Source organism: Bison bison, unplaced genomic scaffold, assembly GCF_000754665.1.
Source record: "Bison bison bison isolate TAMUID 2011002044 unplaced genomic scaffold, Bison_UMD1.0 scf7180017864380, whole genome shotgun sequence".
Taxonomy (NCBI): Eukaryota; Metazoa; Chordata; class Mammalia; order Artiodactyla; family Bovidae; genus Bison; species Bison bison.
Genome location: NW_011494952.1, coordinates 1,208,230 through 1,225,655, shown reverse-complemented (window position 1 = coordinate 1,225,655; position 17,426 = coordinate 1,208,230).

Here is a 17,426-nt window from a genome sequence, read left to right as displayed (position 1 = left end):
TTTGCAACCCCATGAATCGCAGCACGCCAGGCCTCCCTGTCCATCACCAACTCCCGGAGTTCACTGAGACTCACGTCCATCGAGTCAGTGATGCCATCCAGCCATCTCATCCTCTGTTGTCCCCTTCTCCTGCCTTCAATCTTTCCCAGCATCAGGGTCTTTTCCAATGAGTCAGTTCTTTGCATCAGGTGGCCAAAGTATTGGAGTTTCAGCTTCAGTCCCTCCAATGAATATTCAGGGTTGTTTTCCTTTAAGATTGACTGCTTTGATCTCCTTGCAGTCCAAGGGACTCTCAAGGGTCTTCTCCAACACCACAGTTCAAAAGCACCAATTCTTCAGTGCTCAGTCTTCTTTATGGTCCAACTCTCATATCCAAACATGACTACTGGAAAAAACATAGCTTTGACTATACACTGGGGCAAAAAAGACAGTATGGTTCCCAGAGACCTCAGGTTTCAGAGAAGAACAGTATCCAGGATCCTGAGGACAACTGGGAACAATTTGCTCAACTTGCACTTCACTGGAATTACTTACATGTGCTATATGCTATGCTGCATGGTTTTATCTCTATTCTAAGTTCAGTTTTAAATTTTTTAAATATGTTTTATACCTCCCACTGGGCTTCCCCCATGGCTCAGTGGTAAAGAATCTGCCTGCAATGTAGGAGATGCAGGATATATAGGTTCAATCTCTAGGTTGGGAAGATCCTCTGGAGGAGGGCATGGCAACCCACTCCAGTGTTCTTGCTGGAAAAATCCATGGACAGAGGACCCTGGTGGGCTACAACCCATGGGGTCATGAAGAATTGGATACAACAGAGCAACTGAGCATGCAAGTTTACCTCCCAATAGCTAGTTGTAAAATTATTGGACATCACAGAACATCTCAGACAGTATGCCAAATGATATTAGGACTATAAATATATTAAGAGTAAGAAACACAAAACCTCTTTGCCCTGTTAGGCACATAATGTTTTTTAAAATATTTTATTTTTCTAACTTGAGTATAATTTTTTTAAAGCTTTTGTATCGACCATAACTAAAGTAATACAGGCCCATCAATAATCAGTAGTGGGAGCAAAAGAAAGCAAAGAGGAAGAAAGAGGGGAGGGAAGGAAGGAGGGAGAGAGGCAAACAACTGGTCAAATTATGGTTATCTCATGTTACTGGTTTTTAATTTTTTATATTCATGTGCATAATTTACATTGATAGAGGGATGAATTGCTGGGTAATTATGCATCTGAGAGGTTTTTTTGCACTAGACCAAGATACTTTTCTATTTTACCATAAACTTTTCCTTAAAATAATTTTAAATTCTACATTAGAATCCACTAATTATAGATTTTTTGTAGGTTGTGCATATCCATGGCAGATTGGATTCTCCAGGAAGCTAACGCAGACTCAAGTTTAGGGTGTAGAATATTTTGGAAGGAGGGTTTTAGGGTCCACACCTGGGGGAGGAAGAAAGCAGGTTGAGCAGAGAAAAACAATCAGGCCGCAGTGCTGGCTCCGCAACCAGCAAGGTCTACAGCACACTGAGTTCTGTCTAACATCTGTCCTGTTATAACTCCAGTTCTATTCTATAAGTCATAGTATATGGGCTGCCTCGGGAATGGTGGCTTTCTGCAGCCATCTGAACTCCATGTATTTGTCAAAGTCACTGTCACCGGCATCTATTGAGAGCAATCCCACAGCTGTGTCAACAAGTTCTTCCTCGCATGAGATTTCAATGCATATTGCCATGGCTATACCCCAATACAAAATAAAAATGTTGAGAAAAGTCAGAGCATGGAATGATTGAACCATGATAATATATAAAACATCTTAACTTAAAAAAATAAAAAAGTTAAAATGACTATCTCACAGGTTAATATATTAGTTCTTTTACAACTTTCTTTGTATAGATTATTAATGAATTTTAACATCAATTTATATTTCTCCAATCAGTAATATAACTTCTGTCACAAGTTGCCAGTTCACTCACTTTGTTTATGTTCCTACTGGTATATTAGTATCACTATTACTAGATAGGATTTAAAAGCGTTCTCCATTAAAATATTCTAGTTTCAAAATTTGAAGTTGATTACTTCAATATAATCAATTCTTCTCTCCTACCCAGACCACTTCATTCACTCACCTATATTATTTGAGACTATATTTTTCTATCTGGCAAACAGAAGGAGATGAAGATGATGATGCAAAATGGCCTCACCCATAGTACAACAGCATGTATTCCAGAAAAAGCCTTAGAGAGATGCTCAATGAAGTTCACAGAAACACCATTCATTGAAAAAGAAAAAAAGAAAAGCAGCATTGACTATATAAATAAAATATACCACCTACCAATACAGTACTTATCAGCAGCTAAGATATAAACTGAAGAATTGAATGATTTTCTTTTAAAATATATGAGCAATTTTTGGATTATTAGTAACTGACACTTTCAGCATGCTTTGGAAACCAGGAATAAAAAGGCATTAGTAGATGTTTTCTCCCTGTAAGCTTTTCATTTTGCCACAAGAGCCTATCTTCTTGAGGCCTTTCCATTTTAATTCAATCAGTTGCAAATTAATTTTCTAAGGAACAAAAAGTATTCCTGAGAGATGTTGTATGATTTCCATATTGCTTTCATTTTTATCTTTAGGTTTAAAAAATAAAAGCTAATGAAGTCAATAGTAATAATCTTCCTTTCATGCAGTTTTCTTAGGTCTCATTATGAATTTTCTACAGTTTTCTTTTTTTTTTTTTTAATAGTCAAGGTTCACTGCTATTCAAATGAACACCAATATGTTAATCATGGCATAATCAAATGATGTGATAAACTCTAGGCATCAAAGTGAGTTAGTTGTAATCAGCAGTTTCTATATGGAATCTGCTTTACAAATATTAAATGCAACACTGATTTCTTTTCTTTAGGTGTCCAAGTTTCATTTTTGTTTATATTTTGTTTCATTTCCTACTCTTCCAAACTTTGGTTAACTTTTCCTTCTTATCAATTTTTCAGAAGCAAAAGAATTCATCCCAAGTATGTCACTTAATTAGAGGGTTATACAATTCAAAAGTAGCCAATTACAAGAGAACTGAAATACTTATTAGCAAAGTAGGGACTGTGTAGACTTAGCAGGTTATCATGGTCTTAATGAGTTCTCACCTTCTCCCCATTGCTGCACATTTGTCAATGATTCAGAATCTGTCTACTTATGGCACAGCTAAAAATGAGAATTCAGAGGCCAAGCATCTCCACTCCTAACAACAATAATTTCAAACAGGTTTGGGGGGTTTGTCTTTATAGAAATGTAAAATGCTCATTTAAAACATTTATGTACACTTACATATAGCTCAATTGATACAACTGTTCATTTAACCTCTGGTATCAATAACCTCAGATATGCAGATGACACCACCTTTATGGCTGAAAGTGAAGAGGAACTAAAAAGCCTCTTGATGAAAGTGAAAGGAGAGTGAAAAAGTTGGCTTAAAGCTCAACATTCAGAAAACGAAGATCATGGCAACTGGTCCCATCACTTCATGGGAAATAGATGGGGAAACAGTGGAAACAGTGTCAGACTTTATTTTTTGGGGCTCCAAAATCACTGCAGATGGTGACTGCAGCCATGAAATTAAAAGATGCTTACTCCTTGGAAGGAAAGTTATGACCAACCTAGATAGCATATTCAAAAGCAGAGACATTACTTTGCCAACAAAGGTTCATCTAGTCAAGGCTATGGTCTTTCCTGTGGTCGTGTATGGATGTGAGAGTTGGACCGTGAAGAAAGCTGAGAGCTGAAGAATTGATGCTTTTGAACTGTGGTGTCGGAGAAGACTCTTGGGAGTCCCTTGGACTGCAAGGAGATCCAACCAGTCCATTCTAAAGGAGATCAGTCCTGGGTGTTCATTGGAAGGACTGATGCTAAAGCTGAAACTCCAATACTTTGGCCACCTCATGCGAAAAGGTGACTCATTGGAAAAGACCCTGAAGCTGGGAGGGACTGGGGGCAGGAGAAGAAGGGGACGACAGAAGATGAGATGGCTGGATGGTATCGTTGACTTGATGGACATGAGTTTGGGTGAACTCCAGGAGTTGGTGATGGACAGGGAGGCCTGGCGTGCTGCAATTCATGGGGTCGCAGAGAGTCAGACACGAATGAGTGACTGGACTGAACTGAAGCAAGAAGGGGCAGTACAGTTAGCTGTTAGCAGAGTGGGAAGTTCTGATATTCTCTAACCATTGCTGTATCACAGCTATCACAGTGATAGTAAAACATAAATCATAAGACAAAGATTTACTATTGTTTGGGGAAACACAGACAGAAACCACATGCCCTGGCCAGACAAGATCATAGTCACATGCATGAGTTATCTTACAATAGGAGGTCCTGGTAAGGAATGCAGAACTAACAAGCCACTACCAATTGGAAGAATACCAGAAAGGTCAAAAGCAGAGAGAAGCCAGTCTGTAAGTCCTACCAACCTCCCAGAATCCTCCTCGCTGGAATCTATCTTCACTGAGTGATGCATGTGCCACCAGGAAGGACCCTGAGTCAGAATGATTGGCCAGAGACAACCCAGAAACTAACTCCATCATCATAAAACCCAGGACTGTGAGCCACTTGGCAAAGCAGTCCTCCTAGTTTCCCTTACCCTCCTGCTCTCTGCCTGGATGCCCCTTCCCAGCAAAGTCTCTGGCTTTCTCAGTATGTGTTTTTCCTCAGACAACTCATTTCTGGGTGTTAGATAAGAGTCCACTCTTGGGCCCTGGAAGGGGTCCCCTTTCCTGCAACAGTATCATCAAAACCAAAAAATCTCAGGGGAAGAACACACATACACACTCTCCAAAACCTCTGTCCAATTTTTCTTTAGCCTAGAAATGGACGCGCTTTTCCTGGTTTCAAAGACACATTGGTACTAGGACAGAAAGCAGCCTTCCTGCTCCACCTGAGAAGTTTATATGACAAACACCGTGTGTGCCCACATGCCCACGAGTGTGTCTCTAATGCATTCGTTCCCAGGCTTCACTTGCCTGATTCCCAAATCATCATGGCTATGCTGAACTTGTGGAATGACAGTCCTGTAGCGGGAGACTCTTCATTTCTCAGCTTCAGTCTTGGAGAAGCTGCCTCCAACAGCCTTAAATGAGAGTGTACGCTTGGCATCCTTGGAAGTAAACCAGGCCTGTCTTCCTTAAAATCACAGATCATTAAGACTATTTGAATAGTGGTCCCAGAAACTCAGCAATTCTTTTTTTTTTTTTTAACATGGCACTTTTACTGGCTGCTTAGCATTAGCATTCTATAATAGAAAGCAGTTAAAAAGCATTCAAGATTATCCTTGATATTTAGAACCTTTTTCCTAACCATATATCCCTCGGACATCTAAAGGGCATAAACCACATTTATAGGGTTCTTTCTTGCTGACCCAGTCAGAGCGCTGGTAAGGAGGAAGAGCTCCTCTGAGGACCTTATGACCCATACCAGCTTATCTAATAAGTGAGTGTTAGGAACAAAGCAATTCATTCCTCAGGATACAAGCACAAAAAGCATGTCAGGCTAAAACAAATATCCTGGGTTTTTTTTTTGCCTTAGAAAATACAGAAGGCACAAGGTTGTTTTTAGAAATAAAACAAGTCCATGAATATTTTATACACACACACACACACACACAATCCATGGGGTCACAGTCGGACATGAATGAGCAACTAAATACACATGCACACATATACATATACTGTGTTTAGTCACTTCAGTTGTGTCTGAGGGTTTGCAACCCTATTGACCATAGCCTGGCAGGTTCCTCTGTCCATAGGGTTCTCCAGGCAAGAATAATGGAGTGGATTGCCATTTCCTCCTCCAGGGGATCTTCCTGACCCAGGGATCCAACCCATGACTCTTAAGTTTCCTGCATTGGTAGGCAGGTTCTTTACCACTAGTGCCAACTGGGAAGCCCAAATCTATATCCATCTATTTATCTGTCTATCTGTCTGTCTATCTATAATACATGGATAAGAGAGACATCTCTATATTCTGGGGATACATTTATGGCTTGTAATTCCATGGACAAGGGAATTTGCATGAGAAAGGAAAGACATTAAAGGCAAACCATTAGTCTCAGTTTTTTGGAGTAGCCAAGACCCAACTGCTTTCAAACTGTGGTGTTGGAGAAGACTGTTGAGAGTCTCTTGGACTGCAAGGAGATCAATTCTAAAGGAAATCAAGCCTGAATATTCATTGGAAGGACTGATGCTGAAGCTTCAATACTTTGGCCACATGATGTGAAAAACTGACTGGTTAGAAAATACCTTGTTGCTGGGAAAGATTGAGGACAGGAGGAGAAGGGGACAGTAGAGAATGAGATGGTTGGATGGCATCATCAACTCAAAGGACATGAATTTGAGGAAATTCTAGGAGATGGTGAAGGACAGGTAAGCCTGTCTTGCTGCAGGGGGTTGCAAAGAGTTGGACACAACTGAGCAACTGAACAACAGACCCAGATCATAAATTCTGAAATAGAAGAACAAAATGGAGACTTCCTCTGAAAGTGAAAGTCGCTCAGTTGTGTCCTACTCGTCGTGACCCCATGGACTATATACAGTCCATGGAATTATCCAGGCCAAAATACTGGAGTAGGTAGCCTTTCCTTTCTCCAGGGGATCTTCCCAACCCAGGGATCGAACCCAGGTCTCCCACATAGCAGGTGGACTCTACCAGCTGAGCCACAAGGGAAGCCCAAGAATACTGGAGTGAGTAGCCTATCCCTTCTCCAGGGGATATTCCTGACCCAGGAATCAAACAGGGGTCTCCTGCATTGCAGGTGGATTCTTAACCAACTGACTACTATCACCAAATTCCTAGCAAATATGCTCAGTAGGTAACAGGTTTCTTTTTTATGTCTCATTGACCAAATGATAATGCACTAAATGCTCCTTGATGCCAAGCCATTAAATGTGCGTGCTTTGCATTTGGTGAGTGTTTCATGAGTGCTCCTAAGCAGTTAGGGTCTTCTTTTCATGTAAATGTTCAGATACAGGGATACTAGGAAGCACTGTCATCGACAAGGGTGGACCCCCTTCTGCTTTCCTCTGCCCTAGTTCCCGCTGTCACTTTAAGTGACTTTCATTTTCCGCCATCAAAACTGTTCCTTAGAAAATGATATGTGATAGAGGGACGTGAATCCCTGCAATTTCTCCTCAGAATGACTTCAATCAACATCAGGTGAGTATTTTGGGATCTAAAATCCAACTAGTTAAATTCTCTCTGATTAAACAATGTGAAAATGATTTCAGTGGTGATGAAACAGTCACCAGGTCATACCCTGTACTTCCTTGTGTCAGGAAACATCAGCTTTTACCTAGTTTGAAATGCAAATCCAATTTGTCACCACATGCACACACACACACACATACCCCACAGAATTTCCTTTAAACCCATGCTGAAAGCCCTTTAATGTGCTCCCTTTGGAAAGGGAAGCCTGGAATGCTACAGTCCATGGGATCGCAAAGAATCAGACATGATTGAGAGGCTCAACAACTTGCTTGCCCGTGTGCTCAGTTGTATCCCACTCTTTGCAACCCCATGGACTGTAGCCCACCAGACTCCTCAGTCCATGGGCAACAAGTTGCTCATGGCACGAAATTTAAAATCCTTAATGAAGCTACAAGATCTCACTTATCTTACCAGCTCATCTCAGTGCAAATGCCCTGGTTATCTGAGCTCCAGCCACACTAAGCTTTCCTAAAATTCTTCAGCGAAAGATTTGTTTCTCATCTCAGGCAAAACAAGGAGAGCCTTTCCCATCCTACTACTGCCTTGGCCTACTTATGCTATCAAATCTGCTTTTAAATATCACTCTCAGAGCACATTGAACTCATTATAAGTAGAGGAACAGGATTAATAGGAAGATGTTAAGAAAATTCTGGTTTGGGAAATCACAGTGTATTAGGTTTAGTTACTACAAAAAAAAAAAAAAAAAAAAAGAAGAAGAATGAGAACAATTAACTTAAAGGAAATACTGAGAAAAACATGCAAGCTAAGGAGAAGATAGTAAAATTTTTGAAACCTTAAGAGAGTTTGGTCAAGGACAAATACCCAGGGGAATGCAGAGTCCAGCCAAGACTGAACTGTGTCTAAGAGCACCTACCTTGTCCAGGGCCCTCTCTGCAATGTAAATAATGAAAATGCAACATACAGATAAAGCCAATAGGAATTAAAGGCAGAATAACATGTGGACTAGCCACCTCCACTTTGAGGAAAGCTCAGAAGGGGCATTTGCAAAGGATTTATCAAACGCATAAAGTGTAAGTTGACAAAACGATGGACTTGGGCTATAAATGAGATCGAATGAGAGCTTTTGATGTTGTCACGGTCAGACTTATCCACAATGCCCCACCTATTCTGCCCAAGGCATTGTTTCCTAGAAGGAGAATCTATGGCTAAGTGATTGTAGAAGTAAAGTTGCTCAGTCCTGTCTGACTCTTTGCGATCCCATGGACAGTAGCCTGCACCAGGCTCCTCCTAAGTGATTGTAGAGAATATTAAACAAAACAAACAAAAAAAATGTAGTGAATCAGTTTGGGCTACTAGAATGCTCTTAGCTTACTAAGAGACTTTACTTCCTCTTACTATCAACAAAGAACCCACCCAAAGGAACTGTCACGTTAGACAGGAGAGCAAATGAAGCATTGATCACAATTTTTATTAAATGGTAATGCTGAGATTTTTTAAGCTCTGTCTCACCAAGTAGACTGTAAATATCCAATGCTTGCTGCTGCTAAGTCGCTTCAGTCATGTCCGACTCTGTGCAACCCCGTAGACAGCAGCCCACTAGGCTCCCCCGTCCCTGGGATTCTCCAGGCAAGAACACTGGAGTGGGTTGCCATTTCCTTCTCCAATGCATGAAAGTGAAAAGTGAAAGTGACATTGCTCAGTCGTGTCTGACTCTTAGCGACCCCATGGACTGCAGCCTACCAGGCGCCTCCATCTATGGGATTTTCCAGGCAAGAGTACTGGAGTGGGGTGCCATTGCCTTCAATGCTTAGAGTGTGTTTTACTCATCATTGTATCAATTGCTTATCATGCTGCCTGGAACATAATTGGGAGCCAATATATAATTGTGGATATTTTCTCAACCAATTTATGCTAGTCACAGAGGCCTATCCTCAGTCCAAAATAAGCACAAAAAAATGTGATGAGTGCCAGCAAGTAAATAGAAGATAATCTAGAAAAAAATTTCTACTTAATATCAGTCATAGGTATAAGCCTTCTATCTCATAAAAATGTCTACACGCAACCATCATCAACATACCACTTTTTCTTAATATGTTTTGAATATGGAATTTGTGCAGTGAGAAAGGGATAGTTTTCTTTCTTTCATAAGTCTTATGTGGAATGACTTTGAGATGTGTGAGACATACACATTCCCTTGATGCTGCAGTAATCTAATATCAGTTAAGGGACTCAAAACAAACAAACAAACAAACAAAAACACACCTCTGAAAATGGCTGCACTTTAACAAACCCTTCCAAATATCAGGGCAAGTGAAAATGGGTGTGTAGACAAAGGTCCTGAATGGAAAAACTTCTTCTCTGTCTTTAAATAAAGAAAAATATTGCTTGATTTCAGAGTTTACCAAGCTGAGTAGAGGAAAAATAGGGGAACAAGAAATCTGCCCTAAAGTTTCAAGGCCTATTCCAGCATCTAGGTCTGGCATTTTCTATCCATATAATCACCTATTGCCTTGCAATAGATGTGGTTCACAGATTAGCAGCATCCACATCGCCAGGGAGCTTTGAAAATACAGAATCTGAAGCCTCACACCAGATCTACTGAAATTAAATCTATGTTTTACCAGGCAATTCATGTGTCCATTAAAGCTTAGAAAGTACTGACCTGGAACCTATGGTATATGATGAAGACCTGGGGTTAATATGTTAAACTGTATGTTAGAATATGTTTAAAGCTAAAATTTAAAATTGACAGAAAAGATGATTCTTGAGATACATATAGATGAAAGAATTTCTTTTCATATAAAGATACTAAAATTCAGAATAGGTCAGAGACTACATCCTGCAGTTCCAAAAGGCAGATTCAAACTGGTTTAAGCAAAATGAACAACAAAAACATTAATCATCTTTAGATCTGCTTACAGATAAGAAAGACAGAAGGAAAATGTTCTGTCCCCAGAGGAAAAGTCAAAAAGTCAGGCACAGCCTGGTGCTTAAATATGTTGGAAGAGAAACTCAGAAATTAGAAATTGTACCCCTGATAATATAAAAATAGTAATTCTATTTTCAATCCCTACTTTTTACCTTCCAATGTGCTTTAAATTTCTCTATTTGTACACAGTTTTACATATTTAATGTCATTCCTCATTTTCTCCATTAGATTATTAATCCCATAAAGAAACTGACAGCTTCTCACCTGCTCAAAGTAATTTTCAGTTGTTCATAAACACCTATTAAGTATTTTATGACCACTCACTGCCTAAAATACAAGGAACGATTAAATTTACCCAAGTGGAAGCATGTGATTCAATTTCTCTTGCAATATTCAACTAATTCCTTTATTTCCCTAAACCCTTCAGAACAAACTCAATGTGTTCTCACCTTAGAGAGATCTTCCCTGCCCTACCCCCAATTTCTTCCTTTCTCCTTCCCAAGCAATCTGCCCTTTCCTCCACTATAGACCTTATACCATGCTGTGAATTGCTTGGTGTCTTCATATTTAACTATGACATCTTTGGATTCAGCACCATAACTCAGATTTAACTAGAGCCTTCTGGCTGGAATCAAATTTAAATCAAATATCTCATTTTGCAACCTACATGAGTCCAATACTGTCCTCATTTTCAGTAAACTTCTGTTCTTTTTTCAGTGTTGCCTCAGCTTATGGGTTAACCTCTGAGGATGAGATCTCTATCCAGTGTTTATGCTAACTAGTACACATAGACCACAGTTTTATGGACATTTGCCAAAGAACTCAAACAGATTCATGACTGTAGGAACTTTGCTCAAGACTTGATGACAGCAGAAGGATTCGATAAAAATCTAATTTTTCAACCCAGCAGTGCACAATTTTTCTCCATCAGGTGACTAGTCCCTTTTTATCCTTCCACTGTACACAGCCTGAGCTCAATTATATGACATAATCCACCACCTCCTGGATACACAGTACAGACCCTGGCCCCAACACCAAAGCCCAGGTTAGTCCATCTTCCCCAGCATTCACAATATCTCTTAGATGTTCTTACTCTAACCCTTTGGAATGTAAATAAATCTCTCCATGGAGAGCTAAGACCTGAGCATTCAGCTTTGCAGTCTATGGATTGCTCCCTGATCCTGGGGTTATCCGCTTTGAAATGTAACTATATAGCTCCTACCTCTGCAGAGGCAACTATCTCTGGAATCCTTATTATTTAACTAGTCATCAATTAACTTCCAGACTTATTTTTAGGGTGCTTCCCTGTTGGCTCAGTGGTAAAGAATTAGCCTGCAGTGCAGAAGAGGCAGGAGATGCCACAGTTTGAATTCCTGAGTTGGTAAAATCCCCTGGAAGAGGAAATTGCAACTCACTCCAGTGTTCTTGCTGGGAGAATGCCATGGACATAGGAGCCTGGTGGGCTGCAGTCTGTAGGGTCATCATGAGTGGGACGTGACTGAGCGACTGAGCACGCACACTTGTTTTTATAGTGCAGGACTCAAGTTTCAATAAAATTAAAATAGCCCTCACTCTGCAGAAACAAAAAAAAAAAAAGTTTTTTCCTTGTCCCTATGTGTATCTATTCTTTGTTCGCATGCATTAAGAGGTTTCTCTGTTTCTTAGAATTTAGAATTTTGTCAACCTACACTCAAGAATATATATATATAATCAAATCTTACCAGAAGTTGCTGCAATCTCTTAATCTGCAGTTCAAGTATTTATGCAATATGAGAACTTTCTCCCCAATAATTTGTTTGAATAGTTGCCTCTCTTTCATCTGATCCTTTTTCTCTTTCTGGAATAGAGGTTATTCACACATTTGTTCTCCTAGATGGATCTTCTCAATCTTTCTTCCATCATGGCTTTGAACTATTTCTTCCACCTCATCTTCCAAACTATTAGACAAATATCTAAACATTGACTAAAACAAAACAATGTTTTAAATATAAAGAATTGGGTTCTTCTGCTATATGTCATGGAGAAGGCAATGGCACCCCACTCCAGTATTCTTGCCTGGAAAATCCCATGGACGGAGGAGCCTGGTAGGCTGCAGTCCATGGGGTCGCTAGGAGTCGGACACGACTGAGTGACTTCACTTTCACTTTTCACTTTCATGCATTGGAGAAGGAAATGGCAACCCACTCCAGTGTTCTTGCCTGGAGAATCCCAGGGACGGGGGAGCCTGGTGGGCTGCCATCTATGGGGTCGCACAGAGTCCGACACGACTGAAGTGACTTAGCAGCAGCAGCGCTATATGTCAATCTTCTTTTGTGTGCTTATGACATTTCTTACTGTTAAATTGTTACTAGTCTCTTTTAGCAGATCTATTTGATGCTTTTATCTCTGGCTGTGAGTCCCCGTAAAGCTGTTGACATCTTCTTTGTCAGCTGTGTGTCAGGTATGGTAGCTGGAGCATTCTATATAGCTGTACGTCTGTAAGTGGGAAAAGGTTAAGTCTTTCATATCCCTACGGGCCAGCAATGTGACTCCCAGTTCCTCAGTAGATCACATGAGTAATCCACGTTGTTGCCCAGATTCCCTGCATAGCCTCACCTCAAGTGTGGGAGAACTTGACTCATTCATTCCTCTCCTCCTGGATTCCTTGAGGACTTAAGAAACCAGGCAAGCACACATGGGGCTGATATTAACCTTCTGTCCATGGTCTAAGACCTGTTACATTCAGAATCTCTTCCGAGAGCTCACTGGCTTTGGCCCATGAAACAAAAAACGTTTCAGCTATTCTGTCTGAATTCTCCCAGGGAATAAGGCTCAATAACTACTAGCCCCAGTAGCTGTTTTGTCCAAGAGAAGAAACTGGATTAGAATTAGGGAGTATAAACAAAGCACCAAGGTATGATTTGAACCTATTTCCTGAATGAAGGGAACAGCAGTTGAGCCCAAGAAGCTAGAAAGGTTCCAAAGATGTAAGGCAGGTGGCCAAATGAACAGTGTTTACCTATGAGTATATATTGGGAGTGAAGAATCAAGGATAATCAAAGGCTTCTTTCTAGTTTAGAAAATCAGTTGGATAAAGTAATCAAAAGATTAGCTGTTTCAATATAGCAAAATTTCATTCCATCTCCTAGTTCATTGCCATTGAATTATCTGTGACTCACATATTCTTTGAAGGAAAACAACTGTCAAGAAGAAACAAAGGATATTTAAAAATACTTATATCCACAGGTCAACTTATGGTCATGATTGCCCTAACTGCATTTTCTAAATATATCCCATATCATCATCCTTATAATCTTGCTGCCATTAGACTGATGCCAGTTAAGAGCTAGACAATCCAATTCTTAGTATTAAAAACTGATCCCAGTTTGAAGTTCAGTGGTTGTTTTATTTTTTTATTTTTTAATTTCAAGTAAAGATACATACCATGACACACCATGATAAATTGCTTGGCATAGTGGTACTCAGGGTGAAATTTTATAAGCCTAGTTTCAGTACTTCAAAGTGTACTTTCAAATAGGGTTAATAAAGTCAACTGGATTACTGATACTTCATCATAAAGAGGAGCTTCACTGTCCATGGTTTCATAATAGCCTGTTTATCTTGTTATTTGTCACTATTTGCCTGAGAAAGCATGGAATTCATAGCACTTTTCACTCTGAAAATTACAAGACTACTCTATCAGCATACTTAAAAATTATATTCATCTATGTTCTTTGAACAGGAACTGTTTTTGAAGTGGAAGTACATACTATGCTCTTTCCGGTAGTCAACTCTCAAAGCATAATAATGACAAAAACAACAACAAATAATAATAATGTTGTAACATCAAAAATGCTAAACAACACAGGAAAAGATTAAAGGCTGAGCACTAAGAGACTCAGCTAAAGGAGGGAAAGATAAAAGCAGAAAAAAGTAGCCAAACAGACAAAATTCATTGTTTACTGCAATGAATGCTGAGTTAGAGGAGAGCTGAACGCTCTCAGTTATTTGCTTATTCTCCATGTTATTCCTGAAAGAATTTAAGACTTCTTACACAAGCTGGACAAAATGACAAAGGAAAAAAGAGATTAAAAAAGAACACAACATGGTTATGTGTGCAAAACTGAGTTAGAAATAAGTTTAATCTAAAAATGCCTGCTATAAAACCAACACATTTGCTATAGAAAGTTAGTCATAAATTTGACTCTAAGCTTTTCAGTAGTCAATTCTAAAAGGGAAACATTGTGATCAGTTGCACAATTCCCTATACCTATAGATACAAACTGTCCAATTGTTCAGGAGCCCCGCCATGATGCTGGTGGGTGAAGTCAGATAGGAGTATTTCCTGGAAATCCCTGGAAATACAATGTCATGACCTACGTCTTCAACAGCATTCTTACAACAAAAGAAATAGGAAGATTCATAAAACTGTTTCTTATCTTGTCCCTCAGCCAGTGTAAGGCAAAAAAAAGCACATTTTACTTAAAAAAAAAAAAAAATAGTTTACAGGGTGTGTGTGCATGTTAGTGGCTTAGTCATGCCTGACTCTTTGAGACTCCATGGACTGTAGCTTGCCAGACTCTTCTATACATGGAATTCTTCAGGCAAGAATACTGGAGTGGGTAGCTGTTCCCTTCTCCAGGGGAATCTTCCCAACTCAGTGATTGAACCCAGGTCTCCTGCATTGCAAGCAGATTCTTTCTCAGATTCATCTGAGCCACCTATTGAGTGGTAAAAGAAAGTTATAGTTCTTAAATGTTCAAAAATTCTTAGTAAAAACAATATAATGCTGTATTGTCCCAAAGCTTTCAGGTCTCTGGAGAGTTCTCTCAGAAATAGCCCATAAGACCCCACTGGGCACCAGTGGTTTGGAAACAGTAAGAATAGATGTTAAGGGGGCTCAAGAAAAAAAAAATCTGATAATCTGATGATGAACTAATGACTTGACTAAACTTTCAGTTTCTTTGGACCCAGTGGGACATGTTTCTGACTTTCCTAAATTGTGAAAAAGCTTGGGGCTGGCACCAGGATTAAGGGTGAGGCAGACACTAACAGAGCCTCATGAAATGTTTATAATCTACAATCTCTAACTCAGAAAGAAGTTTCACCCTTTTTGAAGGAAAAGTCCCAGTTTGGGGTTCAGGATCATTTCATCAATATCTAATTATGTGTTATCCTTAAACTAGATAGTATAGGAACAGAGATTTCAAGTGAACAGGAAACAAAGATCAAGAAAACAAATGTTTCCTGGATCTGAAGGCAATTTTGAATGGTGGAGAATAAGCAAGAGGGGGTTGATGATAGAAAGAGGAGCTAATCTGTTTATTATGTACAAAAATCTTAACAACTCAATAACAATATATCATCAATATTAAGCGAGAAAATTCATATTAGTAAGTATCAAAATAGACTTGAGGTAGTAGGTGAACAGATTACTATGATTTGTTTTGTTGTTTAACACTCTCAAGAGTGTTAATTGAGGACTTCTCTGGTGGTCCAGTGGTTGAAACTCCAGGCTTCCAAAGCCGGGGGGGCTGGGCTCAATCACTGATCGAGGAACTAAGACCTTATTTTGGCCAATAGAAACTGCCAAAATAAGTAAAAGATATTAACAAAGTTCATTTACATTGATAGTGCATAAATGTTATCCAAGTTACAATCAAAGGTCATTTGCTTTAAAAAAAAAAAAAAAGACTATTGCTTGAGACTATATAAAGACTTGTTCGTGACAATTGCATACCTCTTTCTTTTTTTCTAATTTTATGTGCTAAAAGCAGAAACCAGAGCCAAAGGAAAAATGGGCCATATGGGGACCTAAACATTTGTACATTGCTGCTTGAAGCTTTGAAAGCTGAATGAATGGAGAACAATTCATTTTGACTTCTTAGTCTCTCTGCTGTTACCCTAGCTTTACCAGTTTTTTCAGTCATTAAATAATTCTACCCAATGGCAAAAAATATTCATGAATCATATCTTAAAGCCAACAGGCTAAAAAAGAAACAGTCTCATCCATGGCCCTAAGATCCACTCTCCATGAAGACTAATATCAATCTCAATATAATCATGTTGAAGGCCAGACATCTTTTGATCAATGGTGTCTAGGTGACTATCAGAGTAGTTGTTCAGAACACACAGATAATAGCAATGACAAAGACCAATCTCAGAGCCAAGTTTTAAAGAGCATCAGGAGAGCAATGACAAAGATAAGATTTAAAATAATAATAAAATAAAAACAAAAACAGAGACTAGAGTCTGCAGAAATCTGAATTATGTAATTTGAGCATCTATTTCCTGAAACACATTTTCACTTAGGAAATTCAAAAAACAAAAAAAGGAATAAGTTAGCCTAGCTGTTTGAAAAAAAAAAAAAAAGCTGTTTCCTGCATGACCTTGTATAAAGGTTTCAAAGTTTCCAAATGAGAAGTCTAAATTTGAAGCATTGGAAGTCAAAATCACTTGCAAACCATTAAGAATGGTTTTCCAATACAACAGCAGCAAGCTAGAAGCAATTTCTGTTCCTTTGAGATCATGCTCTGTTATCCAATTCTGGCATTAAAGATTAAGAAACTTAAGAAATACCTAATAATTATATAAGCTTCTAATTGCACACATTGTTCTAATAAGATTATGTGGTCAATTTTGAGACTGGGTAAACATTTTGAAATTGCCTTACCAGAGTTCTGCATATAAAAAGGTTTGGTTTTTTTTTTTTTGTAATCCTAGTCCTAATCCTGTTTTAGAAAATCTCTTATTGAGAATTTGATGAGACCATTTCAGTATCAGTCTGCTTCTATCCCTTTTTCTAAACAAAAGCCTTGTTGCAAGCAATCAATCCCAGCAAGCCAATCAGCTTTCCACCATGCATCCTCTTAAATATTTTCTCTGAAGCAATGTTTCTAAATCCGTATGCTTTCAATAAGATGCTAATAAATGTTCTGTGAGGGAAAAAAAAAAAATAAGTTTACATAGTTAACTAAGCTTGAGGCTGGCTGGTAAAACACACTTAAACAGATTTCTTAATTACAGGAATTCTCTTGAGCATTTAGCCTCCTCTTTAAAGAGTCAACATTTAGCATCAGTTAAGCTCCTCCTTCTTTTTCCCCAAAACACTATTTTTATCTTTCAGACTTCATTCCCATGGAACTTAGGAAGAACATCCTTGAAAGACAGTAATAAGGAAAACTGTAGGTGGGATTAGTGAGTCTCACAGAGTGGACTGTACCTGTGTTACGGAAATGTGCCACTTGAGGCTTTATTCCACAAGCCAGTTCTACTTAATGACCAGCTTCTCCCATCCAT